Below are 18,977 nucleotides of genomic sequence, written 5' to 3'. Positions count from 1 at the left end.
CCGAAAAATTGGTCCTCTAACAGTTAATGAAAAAACATTAATATTTAATTGTTTTAAATCATTTACAGAGAAACGTTTATGTGAAAGTGTTGATGAAACCGTTGAGTTAGTTAGCAGTACACTTGGTGTTGGGAAATCTACGATTTACAGAGTTATTAAAGAAGAGAAATGTGGTAGTTTTCAAATGCCACGTAATGCTCCAGGGAAACCAAAATTTCAAATAGAATATCATTTTAAAGAAGGACTTCGACGGAAAGTGCATGAATTCTTCTTTAGACAAGAATTTCCAACATTGGATAAAGTTCTTGCCTCAGTTCGAGATGATAAGGATTACCCAGAAATGAGTCGAAGTACGTTATGGAAACTTTTAAAAGAAATAGGCTTCCGCTGGAAAAAGAATCCCAGAAAGTCTATTTTATTAGAAAGAAGCGATATTGTCATATGGAGAAGACATTTTCTAAGAACCATAAAGGAAATGAGAAACCAAAAAAGAAAAATATTTTATCTTGATGAAACATGGATCAACGAGGGTCATACACCAAATAAATTTTGGCAGGATGAAACTGTTACAAGTCAAAGGCACGCTTTTGTAAATAATTTAACTAATAATCTACTGGTTTAAACCCACCATCAGGAAAGGGACGCAGGCTGATAATAGTACACATTGGCAGTTCAGACGGTTTTGTTGAAGGTGGTTTATTAACTTTTGAATCAACTCGTACCGATGACTACCATGAAGACATCAACGCTGATGTCTTTAAAGAATGGTTCGAACAAATGATAGATCTTCTTCCTAAGAACTGTGTAATAGTAATGGATAATGCAAGTTATCACTCCAGACTTATAGAAGGACTGCCCACAACCAAGTGGTTAAAAAAAGACTTGCAGAATTGGCTGAGTTCAAAAAATATTACGTACCATCCCGGATCTATAAGAAAGGAACTTTATTCGTTGTGTGCCCTTCATAAAGAAAAATTTAAAAAATACGAAATTGATGAAATTGCCAAAAATCGTGGAATGACAGTACTTAGATCCCCACCATATCATTGTGAATTAAACCCGAGTGAACTGGTATGGGCACAGATAAAGAGTGAAGTTTCAAGAAAAAATACCACTTTTAAAATTCATGATGTTAAACAGTTGTTTTTGGAGGCCGTAAATAATGTAAAACCTGAAAACTGGGAAAAGGCAGTAAATCACACTATTAAAGAAGAGGAAAAAATGTGGAAGCTGGACAATATTACTGATAAAATGATCGAGCCAGTTATTATAAATCTTGGTTCTGAAAGTTCATCTTCTGAATCTGATTTGGATTTGTAACAAGTAGCTGTAAGTTTTATATTAATATTTTTATTCATCTATTTAACATACCTTAGACGGTTTTAAAAACTCTTTTTCTCTTTTGTAATTTTTAAAAATTAAAAAAAATGTAAATTTTTTAAAACCCTTTTTAATGTAGGCCAGTCAGTTCTAATATAGTGTGTGATAAAAGAGGTCACTTTTGTTTACATACACATAACACTTTATAACACTGAAATAATTCATTTATTTTTTACAATTATTCAAAGTAATTTTTCAATTAATCTTGAGCACGCCCATGGAGTGGTCGGAGCTACCAGTTAAAATTATGCTAATTACTCTCTCGTTCATAAAAATAAACTATAGTAGGCCGAAACGGTAGAAAAAAATAAGCTATCTAGTCCCTGGTACCCCTCGTCAGCAAAGATACATGGTCCGTAAGAGACTTCATTTCATTACATTTTTCTTGTATATTGTATATTTTTGAATTCAATCGATTTTATTAAGAAAAAAAGTAAATTAGCCCTTGACTTCCTAACTAAAAATCGATATCTAATCAAATTTTATGACGCGCGTAAATTATCAAAATATGAATGGGGAGTGAGGGAAATAAAAACTAATTCAAATTCATACTGCCGAAAAAGGGTCATAAAACTTTACAGATCTCGACAAAACTGAAAGCTATAAACTTTGTTTGAATGGAACATTTAGATTACATCGCGAACAAAACTCGTGTTTTGTTTATTATGCCTCATATCCACAAAACATACAGAGTGCTTTAACAAAGTTATTGCATGATAAGGGTAGCAGTTTTTAAAACATGAAAACTTGTCCTTTTACAATTAGTGGTACTTTTGTAGCAAGTAAGACCATAAAATAATACACAAGATAAATGAAAACAGAAAAGTTTTTGAAATTAAACAGTTCATATAATAAAAGCTAAATAAAATCCTTATATTTGAATCTACAAATATCTAAAAGAGATATTTAATGGAAATAATACTAATTCTTGCCTTTATAAATATATCTTACAATTAAAGATCGGGTTATAGGGAAAATGCTTTTTTTGACAATTTTGTCTACTTTATACTTTATTGACGTTAATAACGAAACTTTTGGCTTATGCAGATCAATGTTGCCAAAACTCTGAAGACACGTGTTACTACTAGACTGCCGATATACGAGTCATTCTAATTCAGCACTATGTAGATTTAACTTAATTTCACTAATAAGCGGATACGTATAGTTGAATACAGAATAATGCATTATAAATACTTGTTTCTTTAATAGAAAAATATAGGAATCTTATTATCATAGTGCGATAAAAATAGTTTAGTTTTACTATTGTTTAACATTACATGTTTATTAACGCTTTAGTAAAATTCAACTAAAAGGTAAAAAACAAGTGCAGCCTTTAGTTCATTTGCATGTAAATAATAACAATTACTAACATAAAATTTTTTCCTTGTATGCATTCCTCTTAAAGATAATGTTATATTATTTGAAATGTTTTGAACTATTAGCTAATTTTCACTTTTTGCCGGACTATCACTTACATAGTTGACTAATTGACTCTGAGCATAAAGTTGTTGTCACTAATCAAACAATTCAACGGTTTATTACATCTTCTGGTTTACAGAAGCTTGAACGTGTGCTAGCTAGTACAAATATGGACTATTTTTCTATGATATTAATAATGATCCTGATTTTTTAACAGTCTTTCTTACGAAACTTATAACAATTTAATATTAAAGGATTTTTCGCTAAAAAAAGTACGATAAACTGCTGAAAAAACACCCGTGCAATGGTTTAATAATAAATTAAGGTCTTACCAATTTAATCTTTCTCTGATTAAACACATTTCAGATGCCACTAAGGATCCCGATTTGTTTAAAGTATATAAACAGCAAAAACCTAAATATAATCGGCAATTACAAATTGATAAAAATTCAGCTTACTGCAATTTTGTTACTAATTCCAATAATAAACCTAGAGACTGCTGGAAAATAGTAAACTTCGAAAGAAACAACACAAGATATAGTTCGGTACAACCTGATCTACATCCAGACGAAATAATTATTTGTTATTCGCTAACTAGCAAAAGTTGTCAACTTTGAAACATTAAAAATGACATATTATTCTTTATTCCACTCTCACCTAAACTATGGTGTAATCATATGACGCAATTCAACAAAAATACACTTCAAATTTTTAGAATGCAAACGAAAGCTGTCAGGATTTTAGCAGGGATTAGTTATCTAGAACACTGCCGACCTTTCTTTATCAAATTCAAAAATTATGCCGCTACCTAGCTAATTCTAAATAGGTATTAGGCTTTTCAGGCCATTGTACTATGGAGTACTAAACTACAATGACATTCAGATCTTAAAAAATCTATATTATAAACAACAATCAATTGTCATCATAGTCGTTAACATATGACCAACATGTAACATGTTGACTAATGTGTTTTGATTCAGCATTAAGCTTCAGCAGCTTACTTGAACGTGAGTACAAAAATTTTACCACGAATTTTCCTGGTAAGTTATTGATTTCTTCTGGAGAAGAGTCTGGAATTGTAGTGTCGTCTACAAAAGCTAGATATCTTGATACCACCTAGATTTACTTCTCCCTTCTAACCATTCAATATTTGCGCATCATGAATTATGTGTAGATGTTAAATAATAAGGGAGATTAAATGTAACCTTGGCGTACTCCTTTTTTCAAAATAAATTCATCAGATAGGCATACGCTGATTTAAATATATGCCAGGTATTTTGATATTTTCTGATAATAAGATGAGTCAAGCGTTCAGGTACACCCATTCTCGTCAGTATATTCCACAATTTGTCCCATCTAACATTGTGAAAGTCCTTAATATAATCGACAAAATATATAAATATCGGAATTTGATGCATTAATAAAACACATCAGAAGAAATCGAAATTGAAAGGGGGATGAAACAGGACAGAATGCTTCTATTACTTCTCGTCAATCCATTTTCTAAAAACTTTTAAAAAGGAGACTTAATGGAGAAACCGCTAGATCAAAGGTCAATGGAACACCAATTAATCAACTTAAAACAGAATTACTGACAGTAAATGGACCAAAATTACTACTAGACTACGCAGATGACATTGACATTGTGGGAAACACAGTCACCAATGTGAAAGAGACTTTTAATAAATTGGAGGTAGAGGCAAAGAAAACTGGTCTAAGGGTAAACGAAGAGAAAACCAAATACATGTGCATCAACAGACAAAAGGGACGAGATAAAATAGGGCAAAATGTGACAATAGATCCATATAACTTTGAAATAGTGGAGAGTTTTAAATATCTCGGAGCAACAATCACTGAAGAAAAAGATATCGCGGAAGAGATAAAAGGAAGAATTCAGGCAGCAAACAGATGTATGTACAGCCTCCACAATACTATTAAATCTAAAAGCCTAACACGAACATCAAAAATTAGAATATACAAAACGGTGATTAGACCGGTGCTCATGTATGGGTGTGAGACGTGGACCCTGACCAAAGAAACTGAAAGAAAACTTAGATGTTTTGAGAGTAAGATCCTCAGAAGAATCTTTGGGCCTTATCACGACATTAATAGCAACCAATACCGAATGAGAACAAATGCTGAGGTCAAGCAGATGTATAGAGCGGGCGATATAGTCCAAGAGATTAAATCCCAACGTCTAAAATGGGCTGGCCATGTCCATAGACTCCCTAATAACTGCCTTGTCAAGCTAATATGGAAGGAAGCCCCCACAGGAAGAAGGCTCTGAGGACGTCCACGAATGCGATGGAGAGACAATATATGGTCAGATCTAAGAACAATGGGGCTACCCATTGACCCAACTATTATGGACGACCGTTCAAGATGAAAGCAAGTTGTGCAGTCAGCCAAAACCCACCCTGGGTTGTAGTGCTACGAGAAGAAGAAGAAGAAGGATTATTAACATAATAAAGAAGAAGGAACACCAATTAACAGCATAGGTATGTGGATGATATTGTTATTTCGACAGAAAATCTCGAAGATTTGCAGAGAGTGTTCACTAAGATAGTTGATTATGCAAAAGAAAATGGCCTTTTAATAAATATAAAAAAGAAACAAAATTTATAAAAACTTCAAAATCATTACCAAATAAGGAATGAAATATTGGCACCATAATCAATCACATGGATGATTAACCTAAAAAAAATAGAGTGCGTATAGAAGAAGTCCGTACACATTTTAAGAAACTGAGCAAAATGTTTTGTACAACAGATCTGAAGCTAAATTTAAGAATTAGGTTGACAAGTTGTTATATTATCCCAACACTACTATACGAAATAAAGGCGGGAATCACGAACGCGGCCATAATTAATTAAGAAATTAAAAACATTTGAATTGTGGGTATACAAGAGAATCCTGAAAATATTATGGATTGATCATATAACACACAATGAAGATATGAGAAGAATGCATAAGCGTATGGAAATAATACTACTACTGAAATAAATGTTTCTTTAGCGCATTTTTTTCAGTACAAATTTATTATTTTATGTACAGGTTGTTAACTGATGTTATGTAATGAAATGTGTGTGTGTGAAGATGTGTGTAATGAAACATCGGGTATATTATAAAATTTTTGAATGCTGACTGATTTTAGGGTACAGGGTGGTTAATAAATAGATCACTCACTGTCTGTCTCCTTATGACTTTAAAAGGTTCTAGACCTAATTTTAAGGAAGATGAAGAGGGAGTTCACTTTCGTATCTTAACTTGTTTTTAGTTATGTATACAGTGTGTAAAAGCCAATTGGAATAAATTCATTATTTAGGTTATTGTACATATTTATAAAAAAAATCCCGAAACACGTCAAATTTAAATTATAACTTGACATTCTTTAACGTGAAAATGCAACCCCTACCTTCAACCCCCTTAGAATGACAGGTACAACTCCCAATTTTTAAAATAGGAAGTATAGGCTTGTGGTATATCGTTTGAATCATTCTCCATTCAAAAATGTTGTCGCCTTCAAGTTTATTAAGATTAATTAAGATAAAATAAATTAAAATCATGTGGTTACCGAAATTCGCTAAAATATACTCAAAACTGATTTCCCGTTTAGGTCCTGATAATGAGAAAGTGAACAAAAACCATAGCAATGTAGTTTTTAGATGGTAACCATTAAAAAACTTTAAAGAATTTCCGTGGCAACGTTATTTTAAGACGCATTGGTAGATTGTTTTATTTAAGTTGTCAGTATTTTAATTTAAGTAAAAAGTTCGTTCAATCCAATTCTGAAAAATGGTTAGATTAACGGAAATGCATAAAATAACAGTTTTACAAATGATTGGTTACGGAGATAACACCCGAACACAACAGGAAATAACTCGCCTATTTCATGAGAAATTTTCTAATTTACCGCCTATATCCCAAGGAACAATAAGTAAAATAGAGAAGCAGTTTCGCGAGTTTGGTCATGTAAGGCAGATAAAAAAAGCAGCTGCCAATGCACTGAGTGATGAACTCAAATTAGATGTGTTGCCTGAGTTTCAGGAAAATCCACATACATCGAGTAGACAGGCATCCACTACATTCAATGCTAGCCATACATCGATAGTAAACATATTAAAAGAAAATAAATTGCATCCCTATAAGAAGATACCTACTCAGGAGCTCATGGAAGACGATTTTGATAGGGGAACTTTTTTTTGTGAGCAAATGATGGACATGTTGACTAACAATATTATCCAACTAGAAGACGTTATGTTTTCTGATGAGTGTACTTTTTCACTTAACGGTCATGCTAATCGGCAAAATTGCCGCTAATGGGCCACGAAAAATCCTCACTGGATGAGAGAAGAACACACTTAATACCCTCAAAAGGTTAATGTTTGGACAGGGATTGTAGGAAACAATATCATTGGTCCCTTTTTCATTGAGAGCAACTTGAATGGCAACAATTATTTGGCACTACTTCAAAATGATGTCATTCCAACGTTGGCAAATTTATATCCTGATCCAGGAAACCCTCAAGCTCTAGCGAATACGATATGGTTTCAGCAGGATGGAGTACCACCACATTACCAACTTAATGTCCGGCAGTACCTCGATACAATATTTTCCAATCGGTGGATAGGGAGGCGAGGATCGATTGAATGGCCAGCGCGATCACCTGATCTTACATTATTAGATTTCTTTTTATGGGGATATATGAAAAGCCATGTGTACAAAACTAAACCTTCTGATTTAAATGACTTAAAAGAACGAATAACGCTTGCGATTAGGTCGATCACGCCTGTTATGTTAAATAATGTTAGAAGACAGTTTTATTTGAGATTAGGATGTTGCCAAGACGTTCGCGGTGAACATTTTGAACATCTACTTCATTAGCATTCATAGTTCTCTTTCGTGTTCTACATTTTATTACGTTTTGCATTACATTTTAGTTTTTGATTTTATTGTAGTGAATTTCGGTAACCACATGATTTTAATTCATTTTATCTTAATTAATCTTAATAAACTTGAAAGCGACAATATTTTTGAATGGAGAATGAAAAGACCTTTCAAACGATATATCACAAGCCTATACTTCCTATTTTAAAAATTGGGGGTTGTACCTGTCATTCTAAGGGGGTTGAAGGTGAGGGGTTGCATTTTCACGTTAAAGAATGTCAAGTTATAATTTAAATTTGACGTGTTTCGGGATTTTTTATAAATATGTACAGTAACCTAAATAATGAATTTATTCCATTTGGCTTTTACACACTGTATATGTTCCTACCTATATCTTTTAAACTACCTATGTCAAAAAAATTAAACTTTAAAAAATTTGTTCTAGATTTAAACTTCTAAAACCCTATAAATTGTGCCTTGGAACACCTTGTCTATTAAAAATAGGTAAATAAAAGCATGGCACTAAAGTTGTTATACATTAAAGTTGTTGAAATTTTGTGTAGAATCTAATAATTAAATAATATACTTGGTGTTCCATCTAAAATAAGAAAGTTGATATTGGTACCAGTCAGTACATGGCATCAGATTCTGTATAACACATGTTTACTAGAAACATATATGCGCAAAAAAATATAATATATTTCGAAAACTTCTGAAAAATTGGAAAATATTTAAAGTATTTAAATTTAGAAGTACTGCCCATCAACTCCAGTTAAAAATATGAAATATGCCAAAAAAGGTGAATGATTAAGAAAAAATTTTTCCCAAAAACTTCACCCTTATGTGACGTTCATTAGGCAACATAGGTGTTCGCTTTGCCGCGGGTAACAGTAGGTATCCACTTTCAGCGGCAACGACGACAAACAGGCCGCGTGCCGCAGCGAAGTGGATACTACGCTTTAAATGAGAATAGCCACCATGATTGCCAACCTTCGCCGCATAGATGGCACGTAAAGAAAAAGATACTTACAAAGAAAAATGAAGTAGCAATAAGTTAAGGCTATTTTTAATTTTATTACTGGAAACCTAATTTGGAATGTCTCAAATACTTATTAATTAAATAATAATTCATCATTTAATTAATTTCCGTATTTTCAAAGTTATAATTTTAGGTTGAGATTACGCATGGTTATTAAACCTACATATTAATTACAAAACATAAAGCTTAAAACCATCTAATTAAATTAACTGAACATACATACACAGAAAACTTTATATTTATATGTAGGTTGTATTTGGGATGGGAAACACGTTATGCAAATAAACGCGGCAGCTTACTTTTACCGCTGTGTTGAAAAGAGTTTGGATGCCCTGAAATTTACTGAAATATTCTGTTTAAGCTTTTAACACATGTATGTAGCAAGTTAGATCTCAATAAGTACTGGCTTTTATTCTAGCTTTGATTTAATTCTGTTAAATTCTGTTAACATTAACAAAATAATTTATTGTCAAATCAAAATACCTTGTACATTAGTATTGATTTGATGATGAGGTAAAATTTTAATAGACAGTTAAAGATAATGGTCTAGTTAGTCAATTTTCCTATGGGGATCCGGGATATATTTTCCGTCTGTGGGATCACCGCGTGGATTGAGAACTTGATATTACTACTCCCATGATCTATCTCTGTTTATCTGGCCTTGATCCCAAGCCCAGATAAACAGAGATTTGTAGCACCGGGATACCTCTCTAATCTAATAATAGACGACAAAAACAAAAGCAACGGTTAATAAGTACGGGAACGTTAAAGATATAGAGAGTAAAACAAAATCGACATTATTGGTTTGGAAATGTAAATTGAAATGAACTTGAAATATAATTGGTGTAGTGTTTTAAAATAGTAGGAAAGAAAAATTTAAGTAACGCGAATCGAACTCAAGAATACGAGCTTTTCTACTTTGCAGTTTATCGATGACTAATCAGGAACATTAAATGAGACGAAATATAATAAAGTTTGTAATGCACAAGTTAACTGAGAAGTAAGAAATCTTGATTGAATGTTTATTTGATGAACATCTTAAATACCCAATATCTGACCATCCTCCAATCTTAAGAGGTAAATTAAAAAACTCCCCCAAAAAGAAAAAACAGTTTTTCGATAAAAAACTTATTAAAAACGAAAAATGGTTTACAATAATTTACACAATACAATACAAGTAATACAACAATACTAGCATTAAATAAAAAACTACATTAAGATTTAATAAAAAGAAGAACTATCAAAAAAAAATAAGTGAACTGGATATTATTAAAACAGATATAGTTATGAATTATTTTGGTTTAGGTATTCTATGTATATTAATCCATATTATATTCCACAAATGAAATATCAATAATTAATAAAACTTATCAACAATGCTTTTTAACATGCGCTTTAAGAAAAATGTAAGAATTTTCTTCGTTAAACAAAATAATTGAACTCTCTTTTAATATCCGATTCCATTAAACTAAACGTTACATAAGAATTAAAAAAAATGGGATTTAACATAAAAGAATTAAAATTGCCGAATTCGTAACATCAAAATTATCTTTTATATTATTTTGAGCCACTCGCAATAGGTAATACAAATAATGCCGTAGTCTTTATTTGAGGCATACAGTAAAAACATTCATCACAGTACAAATTCAATAAAAATATAGATTCCACGCTGCCTATTCCGATTATGACATTTCTTAATATTTTCTTTTAAAAAAAAAATCCTGGGTAGAATACCAATGTAGATATCCTGGATAAATATCCGGTAGGATTTTTCTGTGGATATCCTACCAATTCGCAACCCTATATATCCTACTCAGATATCCACATGGATATTCTACCTAGAATACCTTACTTTTTTTTGATAGTAAAACATTAAGAAATGTTTTTTCAAAGTAATATTTATGCTGACTGGGATTCGTACATTTGCAAATTCATGATTTTGGAAAATGAACTAAAAACGGACACTTTGAAGATTTATAATTCAGAAACAATTGATTTTTGAGTCTTGGACCACAGAGAACTTTAACTTAGCATAAACAAAGCTGCCTCTCTGTAAATTTTCTATTTCCCTTTATTTTTTGCGGTCCATTGCTATTTCTTTTCAATCTCTCACACCAACCTTTAAAAAGTCTTGTTTTACTGCCCATCATATTTCTTCTTTGGACGTTTTTTCCCCATGTCTCCCTGCTTTAGTATCGTTTTAACATTTCAGTTATCTGGCATCCATATAATGTGATCAAGCCATCCAGCTATTTGGGCTAGTATTTTTGCCCTAATTATGGGTTTTCCATATATCCTTATTATTTCTTTATTTGCCCATATTTGTCAAATATTCTTCTCCGTCTTTTTTCTCCAGAAGATATTTCTAAGCACCTTTCTTTCCCAGATCTCTACTTTTTTTCTTCCTGCTGGTTTACATCAATGTGGGTCTGATTACTTGTTTTGTAGTTTCTTAGACTCGCAGTTTAGCTATGCTTGGCACATTTTTGCTATTAGTATCGAATTTAGTGCCCCTGTCGCTCTGCTTCCCTTTATTATTCTTTTATCTATCTCGTTTCCTTCTTTTCCCGTGTTGGTTATGGTTGCTCCTAAGTATTCAAATTCTGACACTTGTTTGGAAACTATTAACAGCCTCAGCTCATTTCATTTTAATATATTTGCTATGGTTTGTTATGTCTTCTTTAATTTTTATATATTGCGTTTATGTTTGGTTTATTGTTGGTCTGTATCTTTTCGCTTCTTCTTCAAATTTCTGGAAAACTTTTTCTAGCTGATTTTTTGTTCTCGCTAATATTTTACCAGTATTAGTATTACCACGACATCCGCTTACGCTACACATTGTTACTTGCTAGTCAAAAGAGTCCTGTTTGTGCTCATATTTGATCTTCTTACGATTTGTTTTATTGCTAGGTTAAATAAATTCCTTGAAAGAGGATTCCTTTCATTTAAACCTCTATTCACTGTGAACTGTCTAGGAAAGCTTTCTCCCATTACTACCCTATTTATCGTGTTCCTACGCGTTATTCTCACAAGCCTTATAAACTTTTCTTTTATTTCTTATATTCTCATTTACTAATATAGCATCGTTTACTTTATAGATTACAGTCGTATGCTTATTTAAAATACCCCTTTTAATCTTCTTGCTAATTCTCATTTCCCTCAAGTTTATGTAGGTTCCTTCTACATTTTCAACTGCTTTTTAAGCTGTCCTCTTTTTTTCTTTATGCAAAATCCTTTAACTTCTCTACTTCTAGCCATATAGATTTCTATGGTATTTTGTATATTTTCTTTATCTCTTTGCAATTTTGCCCAGTTTCTTTTTGTCAAAGAATTCCTACATTATTCTTTGAACCAGTCTTAGCGTCTCTTTATATGCACTCTTCCTATATACTTTTCCGCTGCTTCCGACATGACTGTCTATATGGTCTCCCATTCTTCTATTTCCAGTTTGACTAGATTCTCCAGCTTTTTATTTATTTTTTTCTCTAGTATTTTTACTACCTGCTTCCATTAAAGGCGCTCTAATTGGTAATTTAATCTATCTGTAACAGTTTTTTGAATTATTAGTAGCTCTTATTTTAATTTTACTATTATTAATGTATGGTCACTGTTGGTATCTGCCGCTCTTTAACTCCTGCAATGGACTATACAGATTGAACGAATTTAAAACGGAACATACGAAATCAATGTATTTCGGCTCAACTCCGCTCTAGGTGGTTGGCAAACAAAAGGTTGTCAAATAATTATATTATAAAAATCCAATACTTCAGCGGGCTGCTGAATTCTGAATTCATTCAAGAACAAGTCAAAACTCCACCCAAATAGGTTGCCTAGAATCACTGAAAAAACTAGACTACACAAGCAGTTATTATGCTGTCAAACCACTTACCGCTTCCTTATAGTCCAAGAGATAGAGATGAAATTTTGAACTGATCAGTAATATGACATTTCTCTATTGGAATATATTCATTGTAACTGGGTTAAAACTTCGCCTTACAGGCTGACGCCCCTCGTGGTACAGGGGGTGGCTATACAGGGATGAAGTTGTCATTTTTTTCGGAAAAATGAACGATCCATAATATGGCTGGAAATTTGACCAGAGTAAGATCTTGGTATAACTAGACGAAATCCCAAAGGACGGACGCGAGAGTGGATACATAAGGGGTGGCGGACAGGGGTGAAATTGCAATTTTTTGGGGAAAAATTAACGATAAGTAATATGTCCGCCATTTTCATGACTCATTATTTAGCCCCTTAAAACTCTAAATCCAAAAGAGCGGACAGCTGGGTTGGTACAGAGAGCCATGGGGTCAAATGTACCACTTGCCTGCGCATTTTAGGTCTCGGTAACAATTTTCAAACTGATTTTATTATGATATTTTTATACCGATTGATTTGAAAATTTGTATGCTTACTTCTGTTACTATTCTGAGAAGCGTCAAGTAGAGTTTTCCTCAAAATTTTCTAAAAACATTTCCGTAAATGAAAATTTTCGTAATTTTTTGAGGTAAAATCTAATTTGTAGAATCCTTTCGATTTTCTGTAAGTTATACCATTTTTTTTTCCAAAAATTTTCAAACGATTTTTCCGATAAGAAAAAAAAATTTAGTAAAACTTTTCTAAAACATTTGATAAAACTCTACGTCATCGTCTGAATCTTTTATAGAATATTTTGTAGTTTTAAAATGATATGATAATGTTTTTTTTCAAACTAAAGTCATATTTACTTTACAAATCACATTTTTTGTTTAAATATAAACATTTTACGAATTAATTTTTAATTGAATAAATGTTTGATATTTGATATTTTATTAAATTAAAGTAATTTTATAATGATAACTATTAAATATTTTTGCTATAACAAATAGTAATTTTACTTATTTTTTATTACAATAAAAAGGTTTTTAAATTTATATTGCATAAATAATGGTTGTTCAGATATAAGAAAAATTTGATTTATTATTACATTAATAATCAAATACAAAATATATTATTTCTATTTATCAATAGGTAAAATTTAATTTGTAGAATTCCTTTAACATTTTACAAATAATTATTAATAAAAATCAATTTAATAGTAGAATTATCAATTTTTTAGGTTTTGAAATTTACTTTGTAGATATTTTCAATATTTCTTTAACTTTTAAATTGATTGAATTTTTTTTTCATTAGTAAATTATAATTTTACAAATTCTGTTTGGACATTAATTTTGCATCATTATTATTTTAAAATATTAAAATAATAATGATGCGCGTTCCATTTAGATCAGTAATTCTACACGCATGCGCTAAATGTAATAAGTATCAAGATGCTTTTATCCAACTTGGTGAAACTGACTTCGATTGTAATGAAGTTTTTGAAACCTTAGAAACTTTCATATGTCACTTATATGGAACAGGACTGACGAGAACAATTCCAAAAAGAAAAGTAAACGATGTCAGATTTTCACTATTTAACCGGCAGTATAAGTTGCATGATGTGAACGAGCCTTTAAAAAAAAAACTAAAAAATTTCGATGCTTTAAGCTTACGACCATGTCAAGATGAATTACACCAACATCTACTGCGAGCCCATTATATTTCAAATATTCGGACAAATGCTCACAAAAAAGTACCAACAGAGTTGATTGTTGAAGAACATGGTTGGGAGTTTGAAGATGAAACATATAAATTCAAATGGTTTAGTGGACCTCAGATGCCAGAATCAGTTCGAGAAGTAGTGATTGAAAATGAAGCAGATAATGAATGTGATATTATTGAAAGTGAAAGTGACAAAGATGATGAATGTGATGACATCAATGAGAGTAAGAAAAATGACGAAATTTTTAAAGTTTTTCTAAATTTTTTTTTCTTATCGGAAAAATCGTTTATAAATTTTTGGAAAAAAATCATGGTATAACTGACAGAAAATTGAAAGGATTCTACAAATAAGATTTTACCTCAAAAAATTACGAAAATTTTTATTTACGGAAATGTTTTTGGAAAATTTTGAGGAAAACTCTACTTGACGCTTTTCAGAATAGTAACAGAAGTGAGCATACAAATTTTCAAATCAATCGGTATAAAAATATCATAATAAAATCAGTTTGAAAATTGTTACCGAGACCTAAAATGCGCAGGCAAGTGGTACATTTGACCCCGTTTTATGGCTCTCTGTACCAACCCAGCTGTCCGCTCTTTTGGATTTAGAGTTTTAAGGGGCTAAATAATGAGCCATGAAAATGGCGGACATATTACTTATCGTTAATTTTTCTCCAAAAAATTGCAATTTCACCCCTGTCCGCCACCCCTTATGTATCCATTCTGGCGTCCGCCCTTTGGGATTTCGTCTAGTTATACCAAGATCTTACTCTGGGCAAATATCAGCCATATTATCGATCGTTATTTTTTCCGAAAAAAATTACAACTTCATCCCTGTATAGCCACCCCCTGTACCATGAGGGGAGTCCGCCTGTAAGGCAAAGTCTTAACCCAGTTACAATGAATATATTCCAATAGAGAAATGTCATATTACTGATGAGTTCAAAATTTCGGCTCTATCTCTCCGACTATTAGGCAAGCTCCTCTTTTCTTTAAAGGAGACAGATAGTTGAACGATATTTTATACAATGTCTATCACCGGGTATGGATTTATTTTTGTCCAAGTTTTATATTGGTCCACTATTTCAAATGCAGTTCAAACAGACATATATTAAATTGTATGTTCCGTTTTAAATTCGTTCAATCTGTATATAGCCTTACCATGTTTGCTTTTTATTAGGACATGATCTATCTGATCATTTACTTTTCCATCGGTAGAAGTCTATGTTACTTTATGAATGTCTTTATGATCAAAACTTGTGCTAGCTATTTTCATTTTGTTTTCTGTAGCAAATTCTAGTAACTTTTTCCCATTTTCATTTAATTTCTGATGTAAACTTGGTCCTTCTGTTATTCTGCTATATATTTTCTCTTTACATTTTGTTTGTTTTCAATGATCATTTTTGTATCATATTTCTATACTCTATTAGGATGCTTAGTTGTTCGTAAAACTCTGTTTTGGTTTCTAAATCTTTATCTTCACTGGGCGCATGTACATTAATTATACTTATCATCCTATACTTTCCTCTTATTTTTAAGTAACAAATTCTCGGACATCATGCATCCCACTCCAAAATATCTCTTGGTCCCCCCACTCTTGAACAGTGAGCTCCATCCTATTTTCATTATTTCATTTCCAAGTGGTTTCGTTTCCTGCATGATAAGGATATCTCTTGTGTATTTTTTTATAATTTGGTCTGTTTCCCCTGCTCTATAAGTACCTCTCACATTTCATGACCCTATTTTTATTATTTTCTTGGATTGATGCATTTATTTTGTGCCTACTTTCCGTTTTTAGGGTCATATTCCTTTTCTTTGGTCGTTTTGGTATTATACCTTCTCTAAAAACATATTATATAAACTTATCAAAACAAAGGAAAATTAAGTAAATTAAATTTTCATAAAACATATTATATGCGGAGAAAAACTAAAACAAAACTGCAAGTCTTTAGCATAAACTTAACTGCATTCGGGACTGTTTAAAATGAAGGCATTTGTAGTATCAACCATCCGTCTCAATATACCATCCGAAGGCATTATCCATATTTAAAAATATTAATCATGTGAAATCAGTGAATTGCAGTCAAAACATGGGATTCTTCTAGCAAATTCCTGTCACATAGTCGTTATACGGTAGCCAAGAATTATTCCATTAACCAAAAGAGGGCTATCAGTTTAAAATTACCATGAATGAAATGGTGTGCCAATATTAATACTAAGAACAAGTTTCTGGGATTTCAACAGCTTTCTCTTTATAAATATCACTAAATGTCTTAAAAATCGCTTATTGGTATCATTCGGGTGAGTTAAATCAGAAAACTACCAAGCGAATATATTAAAGTGCACGAATTCGCTAAACTCTTATCTCCGAATTTTTTGGATACAATTACATTTCACTAATCTTTTGTAATATCTGTCGACCCTGTATCCAAAACGGATATCTGTCATTCCTAGAAAATCTATACTGTCTACTTACGACGAAGTCAACGGAAACACAATGTTTTCCAATAGCACGAATCAAGAACATGACTTTTGACATGACACTAACATATCACCAAAGGACAGGACAACAAAAAAAATTTTGACATACGGCGTCTAATCCATCCCAAAAATAAACAAACACCTATTTACAGACCTATTATTGTTTACTAAATACTAACAACATGAATACCTGATTTTATCGGAAATCAGGAATATGGAAATTTAATAAAATCTCGACTACTAACGAGATAGGATATCAAATTAGATTTAGCGCAACACAAAGTAAACATATCGAGTAAAATATACATTTCAACTAATTTAATCCAGCGTCGAATTTAGACGGAAGAATAACACTGAAAATAGCAATATCCTGTCTCGATGGCGCTCTATGGAATAAAAACATTACAAAGAAAAATAATTTAATATACAGAGTGAACCAGTCTGGAAACGCTTAACTATTTCTTAAGTGGTTCGCATTTTATAAAAACCAGAGTACGTCTATTATTCTGCAGTATGAAGATTTTAAATTTGATACTTGCAATGTTGCCATTTTTCTGATATCATAGGTCACTTTGGTTTTTTAAATACAGCACACTGTATATATTATAAGAATCCTCACTTCAATAATTATGTTTAACCATACATAACACTTGGTATTTTATCTAGTCACTAAGGTCTCAAATAAATAAAATTTGTATGTGCCAAATAGTTTTAAAGTAGTTTAGTTGTAGCAGGTTGAATTTTTTTACTACGTGCCTGTATTTTTTGTTTTCTACCTATCTCTTGGGATTATTAATTTTTATCGCTTCGAATATGTATACGTGTTTAAAAGACCCTTGTTTTTAAAAGACTTTTTTCGTAATAAATTATGTTTGGGGCTATAGTATTCCATAAACGAATACGTTTTCTTTTAAACCACTTCATTTAAGTATTAATTATGCATAATCCATCTCAAAATTTTATTGGTTTTTCGGTTAAGCGTTTTTTATTTTCTCACGGGAATTATTATTTTGAACCAAACTACATATCCCTTCCCAAAAATTAACTGGCTTAGGTCAAATTTAAAAAAGCTAAAATCCGATTTTAGTTGTCAGTTGCCAGTTAATATTTGTATTAATATGCATTCAGACATGTATATTTATGGTTTAGTTAAGATCGAGAAACTCACAATTTTGTGAGTCAGAGTGGCAATTTAATTTTTTTGCCGCTTGTATTTACAGAATTATTTTATGATACCTGATTTCTACCGCCTGGGTTAACCACCCTTGGGGTATGATGTAATTTACTACCTATTCCTTTGGACTCCAATATCTGGTTTTCTTCAGGCCTATGGTCCTATCTTCAAAGGTCAACAAACTATGATGTGAGTGCAATATTTTATAATGAAAATGTTTTTTTTTTGCTGTTAGAGACATTAACATAATTTGTAACGTTAATTTTAGAATAAAACGAAACAATGGTCAATGAAATTCGTTCAGACTGCAGTCAAATAATCATTTGATTATAATTTTTTGTTGAGATAATAAAGTTTTGATGAAAGTAATTTTCGTATTGAGTGTATTAAGACTGCAATATGTTTAAAGTATAAGATTATTGATGATAATATGTATCATTATCACAAAATTTTTAAATGTTAATACTAAAATGTTTATTCTTTATCTTTTTGTAATTTCTGTTTGTTTAAATTTGACAGTTTAATAAACATAATTTATTATTGTGACATATTTTATTTTTAAGTAGAAATGATATAATTTATTTAAATTTTGTTGTAGAAGATAATATAATAATTCTTGTTAAGTATTTTGTTGAATATATTATAATTTTGTCTTACAGTTTATGGTTAAATATGTAAATTTTCATGATTTTTGTTGATTATTTGCTGATTTGTTTTCTGTATGTTTTTCTAATATTTTTAAGAAGAATTTTTGTTTAGTTTATTTTTCAGTTCCTTCGTAAGTTTTAGAACAAAATTTATTGTCGCCCATTTTGTTTTACAGTTTAGCTGTATTTCGTGTTTCTTGTTTTTCTTTGTCCAACTGTGATACTTTGTTATCTATTTATTATCTATCATTTATATATCTGTTTTTGATCTGCATTTTTTTATCATCTATATCCTTACCCACCCCCAGTGAAACACTCTGACTTGAGCAACGTGGTTTTACGTTGAGTATTGTGTACGAAAAGTACAGCT

The sequence above is a fragment of the Diabrotica undecimpunctata genome, chromosome 6, assembly GCF_040954645.1.
Source record: "Diabrotica undecimpunctata isolate CICGRU chromosome 6, icDiaUnde3, whole genome shotgun sequence".
Lineage (NCBI taxonomy): Eukaryota > Metazoa > Arthropoda > Insecta > Coleoptera > Chrysomelidae > Diabrotica > Diabrotica undecimpunctata.
Note: the sequence above shows the minus strand (reverse complement) of the source record.